At 36.9% G+C, this 16,387-nt stretch overlaps 1 long non-coding RNA gene across 1 annotated transcript in view; it reads left to right on the forward strand.

Annotated features, from left to right (window-relative positions):
* The first annotated feature begins 2,578 nt into the window (after positions 1-2,578).
* The window catches only part of LOC141423898 (uncharacterized), a 50,410-nt gene continuing 36,601 nt past the window's right edge, over positions 2,579-16,387 (forward strand). The window contains exon 1 of the long non-coding RNA XR_012448661.1: positions 2,579-2,732. This is a non-coding gene — a long non-coding RNA (uncharacterized lncRNA). The remainder of the gene's footprint in view (positions 2,733-16,387) is intronic.

The following is a 16,387-nucleotide window of genomic DNA, read 5'->3' on the forward strand; positions in this document are numbered from 1 at the left end:
GGTGATGCTTTCCATTGATGTTCTAGATGGATTTCTTGAGCTTTTCATGTCCAAATTCTTTTCTGTATGTGTGGGGGGAACTATCTCTTTTTGCTGAATCTCTCATTCAAGTTGCTAAATTTCCCATCCAAGTTTTAAATTAACTTCTTGAGTTTATTAATCTGTTTATTTGAAGTATCTTTGAGGTCATTGATCATTTTTAAAACTAAACTTTTTCAATGTTCAAGCATTTGAATCTTTCAATACATATGGATTCAGTTATTAAAGATTTATAAACTTTTGAAGAAGTCATATTACCTTGCCTTTTTACATTTCTTGTGTTTCTGTGTTATGGTTTTATACATCTGATGGGAAGGATAGATCTTGCAGTTTAATATGGAGTCTTCTTAATGATCAGCCATTACTGCTCAGAGAGAAGAGGAGCTGCCATAACAGCAATGACACCAAAAAAAGAAAATGCAGTAAAAACCAATTAAAGACAACTATCACCCCACCAATAATTACAGAAAGGAAAGGGACAAAAATAATGCAGAATATACTACACAGTTAAAGATTAACAGAGGTAAAAGTAATAAAAGAAAAATAAAAATGGAGAAGGAAAAGAAAAAGATAGATGCAAAGTTAAAGAAAAAGGAAAGGAATATGAGAAAGAGGAAGTTAATGACAGAGATAGGAAAATCTTATTAAAACTAGAGAAAAATTCTGTAAGTAAAATTCAAAAAGAATAAGCAAAGAAATAACATAAGCAAAATATTTTGAAAATGAAATCAAACAGAAACAATAGCAAACACAATAGCAAAAAGAAAAAGGTTTTAAAAAGAAAAGTAAAGTAAAAATGATTAATTTGAGAGGCTTCTTTCTGGGTCCTCTAATATTGGAATCTGGAAAATCTTGAGAGGTTAATGGGTCACACCTAGAGCATATGGGTAGCTCCTGTCTGTCCCATAGCAGCTAGTGATACATGTGTTCTGAAGTCCAGCCCAGTCAATAGTATGTTGTCAGCATCAGGGCTGCATTCACTTTTTTTTTTACATCATATTATTGGTGTACTGTGGGGTACATTGTGACATCTACAAAAGTTCTTACAATATATCATAGTTGAATTCACCCCTTCATCATTCTGTTTTATCCCCCTCTCCCCCATTCCTAGAATAGTTTAACAGGTCTCATTTTTCCATTTTCATACATGAGTACACAATATTTCCACCGTATTCACCCACATATACCCTTTTCTTATATCCTCCCCCTTCCACTGGTACCAATCCCCAGATAGGAACTGTTTTGCTGACCTGTTCTCTGTTTTGAAAAAAAGCATTTTTGTTTCTTTCAGTAGCTATACAGGGAGTTTAATTTTGACATTTCCATGTATATATGTATTATAACCTGATTTTATTCATTTTCCCCTTTCTACCCTTAGTCATTTTTTTATGGTGATTTCAACAGATTTAAAATTCTATATTCATTCTTGTATAGAAAGTACATCAACCATATTCACCTTCTTAACTTTCTTCTTTTATCCTCCTTCTTCCATTAGTGACCTCTCCTTAGCATTACCTGTTTTTTTTTTGTTTTGTTTTGTTTTATAATATTGCTTGTATTTGTAATGGGCCTATATTCCACACATGAGAGAAAATACGTGGCCTTTGGCTTTCTGAACCTGGGTAACTTCACTTAAGATGATGTTCTCTAGTTTCATCCATTTATCTGCAAATGACGAAATTTCATTCTTCTTTATGGCTGAATAAAATTCCTTTGTATATAAATAGAACATTTTCTTAATCCATTCATCTGTTGTAGGACATATGGGCTGTTTCCAAAGCTAGGTATTGTGAATAATGCTGCAATAAACACAGTGCTGCATTCACTTTAGAAGCTTCCTTTCTTTGCACACTGGAAGCCACTATAAGCCAATAAGCTCTGTGGCCAATGGGCCAGGCAGATTTCCATGTGCTCCAAAGACCTTCAGTCTGTAACCAGTGGTAGCAAACGTGCAAGCCAAGGGATGTCTCCCAAATGTGACAGAGTGGGAGAATCAAACAAAGCACTGAGTTCTGCACTACAGGAAGAGAACTGAAAGAACAATGTTTTCAGACTCTGCCCAGCAGTAAATCACACAAAGGGAGGGTGCTGCAGAAATTGAATAATCTTCTAGACTTGGACTCAGAGCTCAAAGACCCACATGTCAGGGAGGCAATTCTGGAGACCTAACAATCTGCAGGCCACTGCCTGGAGTTCTCTGCCCCTGCAGTAATGCACAGGTGATGGTACTGGTTTCTTCCTTCCCAGAAGAATGTGCTACTAGCCACTGCAACCTTCACAGACTCAGCTAACTGCTACTTAATTTCAAGGGGTCTCCATTCAACTTTCCCCTTTCCATGACTATTTCTCATGGCTATCTCCCATCCAGACACTGTAGTATGGTGTCCCCAGTCTCTCTGACTTGTGATTGTTCCTTGTTTACAGACTCCCACAGTAACTCGGTTTCAAACAATAGGCCCTTTCACAAGATGGTGCTTGGTACAACACTCCAAGGCATAGGAGCAATGCAATTGATTTCTTCTCCAATCATAGCCTGTCATGCAGGAGGAGTCACTGTTAGACCAAAGCCCTGGATTTAATGTTTGAGAAAACCATTGGTTTGCCACTCGTTCATCATCACGGATGTCTGTCTTACTTTGTGGTGGTGGCTTTGGTTTTTCTCTCCCATCCATGGAGACAAGGTTGGGATTGTGGTGGGTTTTCTACTTTTCTCAATGTTGTCTTTCATTTTTCTATGATTTTAGCTGCTCTGTTACCTCTTTCTTGATTCCCCTCTTTCTCTCCTCAGAGTATAGTCTCTCCTTTGTTACCCTGACTTGTCATTCATGGTATAACATGAAAGAAACTTCTAATCTGCCATCTTACAATGGAAGCCTGTTTTTGCTAGTGGTTTTTCAAAAAGCTAATTTTTTACTTAATTGATAGATTAAATTGCATGTTTTTAACTTGATAAATTTAAATTTTCATGAATAATATTGCCTTCCTTCTCTGTTTAGGCTTATTTTGTTATCATTTTTTATATGATGCTAAAGATGGAACCCAGTGTTTTGCACATTCTAGGCAAGCATCCTATCACTCTCTGTATCTCCTATTCAAATCCTTTTTCTAACTATGCATTTGAAAGATGTTGTGCCTTGCTTTATAATCTAGTACACAGCTAGTTTTTATTAAAGCTTGACCTGTTTTTGAAAACAGTGCCATTCTTGAGTGAACATGTCCTTATATACTATTATTTCAAGCTTATTAGTTGTGCTGTTGAAACTTCTATATACTTAGATTTATTTTGTCTGCTTGATCTATCAGTTTGCGTGAGAGGTATGTTACACATCTCTCAGTAAAATTATGGACTTGTCTAATTCTCCTTGCAGTTCTGTCACTTTGGGGTTTAGAAATATGAAGCTGCATTAATAAGAACATAAAAATTTTAAATTGTTATAAATTCTTAGTGAATTAAACTTTTTATCATTATGAAGTGCACACTCTTTCTCTATTAATGACTTTTTCATGATAGCCAATTATGTCTGAAATTAACAACCACCAAAAATGTCTTTTACTTATGTTTTTATCTTATACCCAGCTATGTTAGATGTTTCTACTGGGAAATTCACTCCAGTTATTAAGCCCGCAGTGATGCAAACTCAGGATGCCATGATCTTATTTATCAATTTTACTATAATATGGCTTCTTCAATTACTTTTTATTGTTTTCCCCAATTTTTTTGTTTAATCTTCTTAATACTACTCCAATAAAGATACCATACTGTCTTCCTAATTTGGGTGATTGTCATCTGTAACCTATACTTCTGTTGTTAATGTAGCATGTAGCAAGAATGGTGCACAGTGACTATAATGGTGCATCAGCTCACTCTATTCTCTCTTTCCAAAGAATGAAGAGCACCTCCAGTCCATATTTTATTTATGGACACTTCTAATGTTTTTTCTTTACTGAACTTTAGTTGAAGTATCTGAAACTAAATTCTTAAATTTAGAATAATATTCTGAAATCTCTAGTTATAAATCATTGGTAACAAAATAAAAACAAAATTTTGAGCCAAGTAAAGAGATTCAGCCAAAAATGGAATCAAAGCAGTAAATGGAACTCCCCAGAGCAGAGTCTGTTTGCTCTCTGCTTGTGCTCTTTGTCTTTCTTTGCTGGCACCATGAAGTCAGGCCCCTGCCAACTAGGTCTCTGCTCCATCCAGAAGTAGAACTCAGCCTGGCATTACAAAGACTCACAGAGAGGGTGAATACTCATTTCCCAACTACCTTTTCTTTGATATAATTTCACTTGTTTGTGTTCCATATTTATTTTTTTCTCATATGAAATTAAAAACAATAATAATTTCACCAGAAGGGCGAAAGAATTAGGGAAAAAATTGCAAGGTTTTGGAAATACCAAATAATATGTTACTAGCTCAGGAAAGACTTAGAATCAAATCTGAGCCATAGTAGTGGGCTGTGTGTGTGTGTGTGTTTGCTCTTAACACAAAATCTCACATTTGCCCAGATTGGCATCAAAATTACAATCCTCTGCCTTCACATCCTGATTAGCTGGGATAACAGGTGTGCACCACCATGTTGAGCTTCCTAATCCCCTTCCTAAGGATTAAATTATTGAAACTATAGATCCTCAAACATATGGTAAAAACATCTAGAATGCTTTCTAGGTTATGTCTTAATTTATATTAGTGTTTACTGTGTGTGCAAGAATGTATACGTACACAAAAGTGCATCTATCCAAGTACATATATGTGCACCTGTGTGGGGAACGCACATACATCTATGCAATCCCTACAACCTACAGAAAACACACAAGTGTAAATTCCAAATTAAAAAGGAAATTAATTGTGTATTATGATTTAATCATTAAGAATAAAAAGTAGTGCTATTGAACTCTACATAGAAATATATTGGACTTTGAATAGGATTGGTTTGCCTTACAATTGATCTTTTGCTTTTTGCAAGGCAATGAGTCTGTGTGCAGCTATTTTAATTAAATTAGTGCAAATACTGTTACCTATTTTATCTAGAGAATTAACAAGATTTGGAAGGAAAGCACCTGTCTTTTATCCCCCTAAGACCCAGGAAGAAATACAGATTTTAGTTTGACCACTTAAAAGAAACAATTCCCAACTGCATCAAGTTCAGGGTGGCTTGTTTCCAAATGAAGGAATTCAACAAGCAGACTCTTAATAAATGAGCTCTGCTTCCTCTGATTGCAAATAATTAGCCCAGTGGAGAGAAATAGGGGAAGAATATTATCATTCTGGAGAAGTTCTGATTATAAAAATTACCAGATTAAAGCAAATCTGAACAAAAATTCTTTGAGCTTCTAGACGACATAGACTTCTGAATGAAGAGCTTACTAATGAACTGGAAACTGGAACTAGAACTCTTCTTTCTAAAAGTACAGAGGAAAATTACAACAATACAATAAAGTACTATAAGTTAGAATAATACAATGTTAATTTTTTTTCTTAGAGAGACAGAGGATGAGTTTGATCAAAGTACACTATATGTATGTATGGAAAATAACAATGAAACACCTTTGTATACTTAATATATGCTAATTTAAAAAAGAAGACCTTAGTGGGCTGGTGAAATGTCTCAGAGTACCTACCCAGCAAGATGAGTGACTGAATTCAAACCTAAGTACCACTAAAAAAATAAAAGAGAGAGAGAAGACCCAAAATATAGATAAACTAAATCTTAATTTTAGACATTTTAAACTGTAGAAATAATACTTGCCATACAACACATCACTTTGGCCAAAAACAACAACTAATAATTAATAACAAATAAATAAGGAACTACTTTATTTTTTTACTGCAGATATATTTGTTTGTCTGTCTCACCCCAGTACAGTATAAATAATATACAAGTTAGTTATCTTTTGTATTGTTTTTACATTTATTCATATGTGTATACATTGTTTGGGCCACCTCCACACCACCTCCGACCCTCATCTTCCCTCTCCCCCAACATCTAACCCCCACTCCCTTGCGAGCAGAACCTGTTCTGCCCTCTTTTCTCCAATCTGCTGAAAAGAAAACATAAGACACAATAAGAAAGACAGTGTTTTTGTTAGTTTGAGATAAAGAAAGCTATACAGAGAGATTCCTAGCACTGCTTCCATGCACATGTGTATTACAATCCACATTAGTTCATCTCTGCCGGACTCCTTCACTACTTTCTGGTCACCTTCCCATAGCGGACTCTCCCAGTTTAAGATTACTATATTTGCTTCTATATAGTGAGTACATCAATCACATTCAAGTTTTAGGTTTCCTTCCCTTTCCCTATTCCTCCCATGTGTGTTCTCCCCTTAGTGTGTGACCCACGTCCAATAATATTACTACACTTGTTTTAGGGCTATAATCCACATATGAGGGAGAACATATGATTTTTGGCCTTCTGAGCCTGACTAACTTCACTTAAGATGATATTCTCCAGTTCCATCCATTTACTTGCAAATGACAATATTTCATTCTTCTTTGTGGCTGAATAAAATTCCATTGTGTATAAATACCACATTTCCTTAATCTTTTTGTTGGTAGTGGGGCATCTTGGCTGTTTCTATAGCTTGGCTTTTGTGAACAGTGCAGCAATAAACATGAGCATACAGGTGCCTCTGGAGTAACCTGAGTCTCATTCCTTCAGGTATCCCTAGGAGTGGTATTGCTGGATCATATGGCAGATCTAGGTTTAGTTTTTTAGGGAGCCTCCTATTGTTTTCCAAAGTGGTTGTACTAGCTTACATTCCCACCAGCAGTGTATGAGGGTTCCTTTTTCCCCCACAGCCTTGCCAACATTTGTTGTTAGTGGTGTTCTTAATGATAGCTATTCTAATAGGAGTGAGGTGGAATATTAGTGTGGTTTTGATTTGTATTTCCTTTATGGCCAGGGATGGTGAGCATTTTTTCATATGTTTTTTGGCCACTTGGACTTCTTCTTTTGAAAAAGTTCTGTTTAGTTCAGTTGCCCATTTCTTCATTGGTTCATTGATTTTGGGGGAGTGTAGGTTTTTCTGTACATCTTGGTTATCAGTCCTTTGTCTGCTGTGTAGCCAGCAAATATTTCCTCCCACTCCATGAGTGGTCTCTTCAATTTAGAGACCATCTTTTGTTGTGTAGAAGCTTTTTAATTCCATGTAGTCCCATTTGTCCATCCTTTTTCTTAGTTGCTGGGCTGCTGGAGTTCTACTGATGAAGTCCTTGCCTATATCTATTGCTTCCAGAGTATTCCCTGGTCTTTCCAGCGTTAACTTCGAGGTTTCGGGTCTGATATTAAGGTTCTTAATCCACTTCATGTTGATACTAGTAGGGGGTGATATGCATGGATCTAGTTTCAGTTTTCTGTAGGCAGATAACCATTTTTCTCAGCAACATTTGTTGAAGAGGCTGTCTATTCCTCATCATATGTTTTTGGCACCTTTGTAAAAATAAGGTGTGCGTAACTGTGTGGATTCATATCTGGGTCCTCTATTCTGTTCCACTGGTCTTCATATCTGTTTTTGTGCCAGTACCATGCTGTTTTTATTGCTATGGCTCTGTAGTATAGTTTGAAGTTGGGTATTGTGATACCTCCAGCACTGCTCTCTTTGCTCAGCATTGCCTTGGCTATTTGTGGTCTTTTGTGTTTCCAAATGAACTTTAGGGTAGATTTTTCAATCTCTGTGATGAATGTCATTGGGATTTTGATGGGAAGTGCAATAGACCTATCTATTGGTGATAGGGGGGTATTAAAGACTCCCACTACCACTGTGATGGAGTCTATATGTGCTTTTTAGTCCTTTAGAGTATGTTTGATGAAATTGGGTGCACTGATCTTGGGTTGCATATAGGTTGATAATTGTTATTTGCTCTTGATGTATTTCCCCTTTTATTAGTATAAAGTGTCCTTCTTTATCTTATTTGATGAATGTAAGCTTGAAATCTACTTTGTCTGATATAATTATTGCTACTCCTGCCTGTTTTGGGGGGCCATTTGCTTGGTAAATCTTCTTCCAGCCTTTCACTCTAAATCAGTGTTTGTTTCTGTCAATTAGATGGGTCTCTTGTAAACAATAGATGTTGGATTTTCCTTTTTAATCCAGTTTGCCAAATGGTGTCTTTTGATGGGAGAGTTGAGTCCATTGACATTCCATGTTAATATTGATAGATGTGTGGTTTTTTCTGCCATTTAGTTGTTTTTGTTGTTTAAGGATTTGATTGTGTTCAGCATAATCAGTTCTTTTCTTCTCCTGTTGTTTGATACTTCCTGTCCTCTCATGGTTTTGTTTGCTTTCAATTTTTGTGTGCAGAATTCCTTGGAGAATCTTCTGTAGTGATGGCTAGGTGGTCATATATTGTTTTAGTTTCTGTTTATCTTGGAAGACTTTTATTGTTCCATCTATTTTGAATGATACTTTTGTTGGGTAGAGTATTCTAGAGCTGAAATTATTTTCATTCGGTGTCCAAAATACCTCACTCTATGCTCTTCTTGCTTTTAAGGTTTCCATTGAGAAATCCGCTGTGATTTTGATGGGTTTACCTTTATATGTTGTTTGATGTTTCTCTCTTACAGCCTTCAATATTCTTTCTCTGTTCTCTGTGCTTGTTATTTTAATGATAAAATGCAATGGGGAGATTCTATTTTGGTTAAATCTGTTTGGTGTCCTGGATGCTTCCAGTGCCTGAATGGGCTGAACTTTCTCAAGATTTGGGAAATTTTCTGTTATTTTATTGAACATAGTATGAATCCTTTTTGCTTACACCTCTTCTCCTTCTTCAATGCCCATGATTTTTAGGTTTGGTCTATTGATGGAGTAGCTGAATTCTTGTATATTCTTTTCACAGCTCCTCAGTTGTTTGACTATGTTTTCTTCTGTTTTTTTTCTTTAATTTCTATTTTATCTTCAAGTTCTGAGATTCTGTCTTCCACTTGTTCTATTCTGCTGGAGTAGTCTTCCACTGTGAACTTTGTTTCTGTTTGAATCTTTTTTCTGAGGTTTTCCATATCTTTTGTCAACTCCTCTTTTATATTTTTTGTTATCATCTTTTATTCATTTATCTCTCTTTTTATAGTGTCCTTTTCTTCATTTTGGTGTTTAAGTTGTCTCTGAGTTCATTTATTTGTTTCTGTGTCTTCTCATGTTCTTTATTTTGGTGTCTTGAAATTTCTTGAGTGCATCTTGTACATTTTGGTTAACCATGCTTAGTAACTTCCCCATGGATTTCTCAGTGATTTCTAGCAAGATTTCTTCTTTGAGGATGTTTTTGTGGGCATTGTTGGACTCTTCAGTGACATTTGTCATTATTTTGTTGTGGTCAGGAACTGGATATCGATTTTCTTCATTTCCCACTGAATCCTGTATTGGAATTTTTTTGAGGAGAGTGGTTTCCATCCCTTCTTCTTCATTCCATTATTCCACTTGGTGCTGTGCAACTATGTTCTTGATAGGCTCTTGGTGGTTTTAATTGACTGTTTTCTTTTCCTTGATTTAATTTTTGTTTTGTGACTATTTTGGTTGTTAGCTAGGTTAGTGTGCTATTTCTGCTCTGGCCTAGGGTTGTAATTTAGCAATAAAAAATTCACAGTTTCAATGCCAGACCAGTTGTTTATATATTATATAGAAGACCCCTTTGTGATATTATCTATAAACAGTGGGAGTTGAGTAGGTAATGTTTGTTAGGCTAGATATAGAAATTTGGGGAATTGGTGAAGATGGCACTAAAAGGGGGGAATGGGAAGTGGTGTGGGTGAGTGGGGGAAGAGGTATGGGAACTTGTGGGTTTTGTGGCCCTTATGTGTGTTTGTGTGTATTTCTGTTGTTTTAGTGTAGGGTGCTTGTGTCAGGGATTTTCAGGGTGTTGGGGTTATGTAAAGTTGGTACAGTAAGTTAGCTGGTGGTAAGTTTGTAGAAGGGAGGGGTAGTGTGGTGACAGGTTGGGGAGATCAGGAGAGGGAGGTGAAGACAGGGGGAAAGAGTGGATAAGAAGGGCAGAAATAGTATTTGGGAAGGAGAACAATGGACTGTATCACAGGAGAAGGAGGGAGAGTGAAGGAGGTAAGAATAGGGATGAGACAATAGTGATGGTGAAGTTAATAATACAGAAAGAAAAGAAAAAAATTAAAATTAAAATAAAATAAAAACACACACACAAGAGGCCAAGAATAGCCAAAGCAATACTCAGTCAAAAGAACAATGCAGGAGGTATCACAATACGTGACTTCAAACTATATTACAAAGCAATAACAATAAAAACAGCATGGTACTGGCACAAAAACAGACATGAAGACCAGTGGAACAGAATAGAGGAACCAGATATGAAGCCAGACAAGTATAACCAACTTGTCTTTGACAAAGGAGCTAAAAATATACGATGGAGAAATAGCAGCCTCTTCAACAAAAACTGCTGGGAAAACTGGTTAACAGTCTGCAAAAAACTGAAACTAGATCCATGTATATCACCCTATACCAATATTAACTCAAAATGGATCAAGGATCTTAATATCAGACCACAAACTCTAAAGTTGATACAGGAAAGAGTAGGAAATACTCTGGAGTTAGTAGGTATAGGTAAGAACTTTCTCAATGAAACCCCAGCAGCACAGCAACTAAGAGATAGCATAGATAAATGGGACCTCATAAAACTAAAAAGCTTCTGTTCATCAAAAGAAATGGTCTCTAAACTGAAGAGAACACCCACAGAGTAGGAGAAAATATTTGCCAACTATACATCAGACAAAGGACTGACAACCAGAAAATACAGGGAACTTAAAAAACTAAATTCTCCCAAAACTAATGAACCAATAAAGAAATGGGCAAGTGAACTAAACAGAACTTTCTCAGAGGAAGAAATTCAAATGGCCAAAAACCACATGAAAAAATGCTCACCATCTCTAGCAATAAAGGAAATGCAAATTAAAACCACACTAAGATTCCCCTCACCCCTGTTAGAATAGCCATCATCAGCAACACCACCACCAACAGGTGTTGGCAAGGATGCAGGGGAAAAGGAACCCTCTTACACTGTTGGTGGGGATGTAGACTAGTACAACCACTCTGGAAAAAAATTTGGAGGCTACTTAAAAAGCTAGACATTGATCTACCATTTGATCCAGCAATACCACTCTTGGGGATATACCCAAAAGACTGTGACACAGGTTACTCCAGAGGCACCTGCACACCCATGTTCATTGCACCACTATTCACAATAGCCAAGTTATGGAAACAGCCAAGATGCCCCACCACTGATGAATGGATTAAGAAAATGTGGTATCTATACACAATGGAATTTTATGCAGCCATGAAGAAGAACGAAATGTTATCATTTGCTGGTAAATGGATGGAATTGGAGAACATCATTCTGAGTGAGGTTAGCCTGGCCCAAAAGACCAAAAATCATATGTTCTCCCTCATATGTGGACATTAGATCAAGGGCAAACACAACAATGGGTTTAGACTATGAGCACATGATAAAAGCTTTAGCACACAAGGGAGGGGTGAGGATAGGTAAGACATCTAAAAAATTAGCTAGCATTTGTTGCCCTTAACGCAGAGAAACTAAAGCAGATACCTTAAATGCAACTGAGGCCAATAGGAAAAGGGGAACAGGTACTAGAGAAAAGGTTAGATCAAAAAGAATTAACCTAGAAGTTAACACCCACGCACAGGAAATCAATGTGAGTCAATACCCTGTATAGCTATCCTTATCTCAACCAGCAAAAACCCTTGTCCCTTCCTGTTAATGCTTATACTCTCTGTACAACAAAATTAGAAATAAGGGCAAAATAGTTTCTGCTGGGTATTGAGGGGGTGGGGGGGAGAGGGAGGGGTTGGAGTGGGTGGTAAGGAGGGAGTGGGGGCAGGGGGGAGAAATGAACCAAGCCCTGTATGCACATATGATGAATAAAAGAAAAAGAAAAAAAATAAATAAAAAGTCCAAATGGCTGAAAAAAATATGCATGAAGAAATGTTCAATATCCCTGGCCATAAAGAAAATGCAAGTCAAAACCATGTTAAGATTCCACTTCACTCCTGTTAGAATGGCTACCATCAAGAACACAAACAACAACAAATGTTGACAATGATGTGGAAAAAGCAACCCTCATACACTGTTGGTGGGAATGTAAATTAGTACAACCACTGTGGAAAGCAGTATGAAGGCTCCTCAAGAAGCTAAAAATAGAACTGCCATATAATTCAGCAATTCCACTCTTAGGGATATACCCAAAGGAATGTGACTCAAGTTATAACAAAGGCACCTGCACACCTATGTTTATTGCAGAATTATTCACAATAGGTAAGCCATGTAAACAGCCAAGATGCCCTATTACTGATGAATGGATTAAGAAAATGTGGTATTTATATACAGTGGAATTTTATTCAGCCACAAAGCAGAATGAAATTTCATTGTTTGCAGGTAAATGGACAGAACTGGAGAACATCATTTTAAATGAAGTTAGCCAGGTTCAGAAGACCAAAAGCTGCATTTTTTCTCTCATATGTGGAATATAGACCTAATACAAATAAATAAAGTAATATTATGAAAAACAGGTCATGTTGAGGGGAGGGCACTAACAGGAGAGGGAGAGTAAAAGAAGGAAGTTAAGGTGAATGTGATTGCTGTAGTCTCTATACAAGAAGGACCACAGAATTTTTAAACCTGTTGAAACCACCATAAGAAGGGGACTAAGGTAGAAAGAAGAAAAATAGAGGGGATGAACCAATTCTGATTATAATACATATATACATGGCAATGTCACCAGGAACTCCCTGTATAGCTATCTTAAACAAACAAAAATGTTATTTTTTTTCTTTTACAAAATAATCGAAGAGGAGAGTGGAACAGGTCTGAAGAGGTTGTTAACAGTGGGAGGGGGAGGAGGTGGGAAAAGGGTGTGGGAAGGTGAATAGATGCAAATACTGTGTACACATGTATGTAAATGGAAAAAGGGTAACTGTTGAAGCTATTACAGGAATGGGGGTAGGGTGAATACAGGAGAATGGTGGAGGGAGTGAATTCAAATAAGTACAAAAAAAAAACCACTAGGTTCAGGAACAATAGAATTTCAGTCTTTGGTTTCAGTTTTACAGTTATTCCTCCAGCATCCAGTCCTGGTATTGGTAGATAAGCAGAAACTCTGACATGGTCTCACCAGGTGACTGGCTTGTGAGTAGTGTTTGGTTCTTTTGTCCACCAGTTTAATTGAAATTGTGAGGTGAGGTAAGTCTGCCAGTTTGTGCAGGGTGGTCAGAGCTATTATTTTCACCAGCTAGCAGCTGTGTTATCCTTCAGCTGCAGCTCTATCAACTCCTCCCTCAGCAAGGTGGGGCAGCTTGGTTTTGAATGCTGCCCTCTGGCCCAGGAGATCAGCTCTGGGATCCACAACCTGTCCTGCTTTGGGAGGTGGCTTGTCACCCTGCCTCTGCTCTCAGCCATTGCTGGCTTTCCTGTGTTTGTTCACTGAGAGTCAGGCACTGAGAGTTTAGCTCCTTGCCCTGGCCCCATTCTCCAGTGCAGGTACAGCATTCCACCCACACCTCCACTTTTGGTGTTAGATTACAGTTCACTATTTTTGTTTTTCAGTTTTCTTGGGGGGGTTCAGTCTGCCCAGGGACTAGGCTAGTTTATGTTCCTGGATGATGGGTAGGGGAGTCATGCATGTTGCATGATACTCACCTGTTCATTCTGCCAATTCACACACAAGCAGGTTAGGAGCCAGTGGCAGTCGGGAGAAATGATGCCAACTTTTCTCAGTGCAGTGTGGCATGAAGAGGCTTTCCACGGGCTAGGGGTTCAAGATGTCACAGAGTTTGATTCTGATTGATGCTCTGTCTTCTGCTTTATGGAAGAAGGAGAAGAGAAGGAAATAAAAAAAAGGGAGTGAAACAACTGAGTGGGTTAGTTTCCTGGGGTTGGACCCATCTTGTTAGCTGTGCCACAGGTCACAGCTGTTAGGTGCAATTAAAGGCTGACTTAAGGTCAGTCTTTGAATTTTTTTCTGTAGCTAATGTGATTGATGGTTATTATTTTGGCTAGAAGCAATCAGAATTACCCAAATGTAGCTCTGACATCTCAAGGAGGTTTCTGGAGTCCCGGAGCTTAGGCTTTCTGCTTCCCTACCCTACCTAGCCACCATCTTGTATCTCCCACCAAGGAACTACTTTCAAGCAAAAATACTCTTCATTAAATTGTCATAATAAGTTGATATTTGTGAATAAATATTTTTCTACCAGCTTTATGGAAATTACCATTAATATTTTACTTTATAATCTCTAGTATACATGAAAAAGACAAAATACCTAATGTATATAAATCAAATTTGCAGGAAAACTTAATAGCTAATTATATCAAGTTTAATTTAATTGGATATACTTTACCATGCAAAGTTATTGTCTTTGTTCTTCACAGTTTTTGTACTATTTTTACTGTTTCTAATCAGAAATCATCAGTGTCCTTATCAATGAAGTCATCTATAATGAGAAAATTTTTTAGTCAACCTAGAAGAATGTATGGCCACATTGAGTAACTTAGAAGCTTTTTTTAGGGTTGCCTGTTCTGCCTGATTTTTCATATTCTACATTTACATTTAGCAAACATTGGGCTTATGGGTATGGTTATTACCATTTTGCTGTTTTGGAAACAAAATATTTATGCTTTCTTCAGTTGCCCTTTCATCATCATTAACAGTGGTGACTTATACCACATGAAGAGAGAAATCTGTCTTTAAGTATATGATCCAACAATTATTTTCAGTTAGTTTTTTTCTGTCAGAATCAAAGTATTCCACTCATGCAAACACCCAAATCTACTTGTTTTTTTTTTTAACGATTCTACTTGTGGTCTTAAAGTAAGTGCTACAAAACTCATAAAAGCCCTCATGTATATTTTAATCATCTTAAAAGGATATATTACTATGAAGAAGTTATATTTTCATTTAAATAGATGAGCATTATCCAACTAAATTATACAGTTCTGTCATTTAAAACAGTAGAAACTGAAGAGGTGACATCATGTAAACAACAAATATTGCCTTAAAATGTGGAAGGCCTTAGTTCAAATTCTAAGATGGCTTCCTGTAAGAAAAAGGTCATATACCTCAGTTTTTCCTCATCTTTAAAGCAAATAGTCATATTGGATGATGTTTAATGTCCTCTCCAGTGCTATAACATTTTGACTTTAGCCACATCTATTTAAGTAATGTTTTCATTATTAATATTACAATATTTGTATATTTTCACTATATAGGTGTATTTGGATAATCAATCTGCCTTTTGCAAAACTCCATGTTCTTTCCTTCCCTTGTCATATTTTCTACCCCTTGGCTGCTAAGAGTTGTGTTTTCTTCCCCTAGTTGCAACCAATCATCTCTTGCCCTATGTTAGCCCCAGGGGGATCCCATGATTAAGGTAATTTCCAGCAATAAGATGGCTATTGAACTGGGTTATGGGCTTCAGGAGCATGTTCCCCACCTCTATAGTCTTAAGTGCTGTGAGGTAGGGACTATGATTAGTAGAAAGAGTATTGAATCCATATCAAAAAAACTAGAGGCTCAAATATGAGCCTTGTCACTTGCTAGTTTGTGTGATCTAGACAAATGTATTTAATTCTTATGATTTACTGTTTCTTCTTTATAAATTGAAGGCAATTGTAAGAATTGAGGAAATAATGTGAAACTTGCACCTTGTTACACTGTGAGTGCTCAACATAAGCAAGAATTGTACATATTTGTTAAATTCCTATACTTTGGTTACTACCAGTGAGTAATGCTAGATTCACAAGGATTTGTAACAAGAGTCCTGTAAAACAGTAATCTACTTCCCTGGGAGTCTCACTCAGAGATTGAGCTCCTCCTTCGAATTTGTTGACAGAGAATATGCAGTAAACATTGGCTAAGCAATCTCCTTGTTTAAGGTCATCTGCTGTACTAAAATCAGCTACTTATATTTAAAAATGTGTAAGGATTTTTTAGTTTAGAGTGTGTGAGGGAGAAGTAACATGCTTCTGAAATAGGCTAAGAAAACGTTCTCATAGCTTGCTGTCTCTTTTTGAGAGTAAATGCCAATTAGCATCCATCAAAGGAGGCAGAATTCTGGACAAGAGTCGAAGGAATGGGGCTATGACTAGGATTAGTGTTTGTCAATGTCACTGTGATCTTCTGATCAGAAATTAATAAACTCAATTCCAAATTAGATTTTTGAGTTAGAACTGCCAATCCCATGCCTCTGTATTTATTTTTAGTTCACGTGTTAAGGGACACAACTATAAAGCAGATGGTGCAGCCACATGGATAAGATTGGCTAAGCACTTTCTGTTGGAATGATAAAAGTATTCTTCTAAATTAAGAAACAGGGGACTCCA

This window comes from Castor canadensis, chromosome 6 (genome assembly GCF_047511655.1).
Source record: "Castor canadensis chromosome 6, mCasCan1.hap1v2, whole genome shotgun sequence".
Taxonomy (NCBI): Eukaryota; Metazoa; Chordata; class Mammalia; order Rodentia; family Castoridae; genus Castor; species Castor canadensis.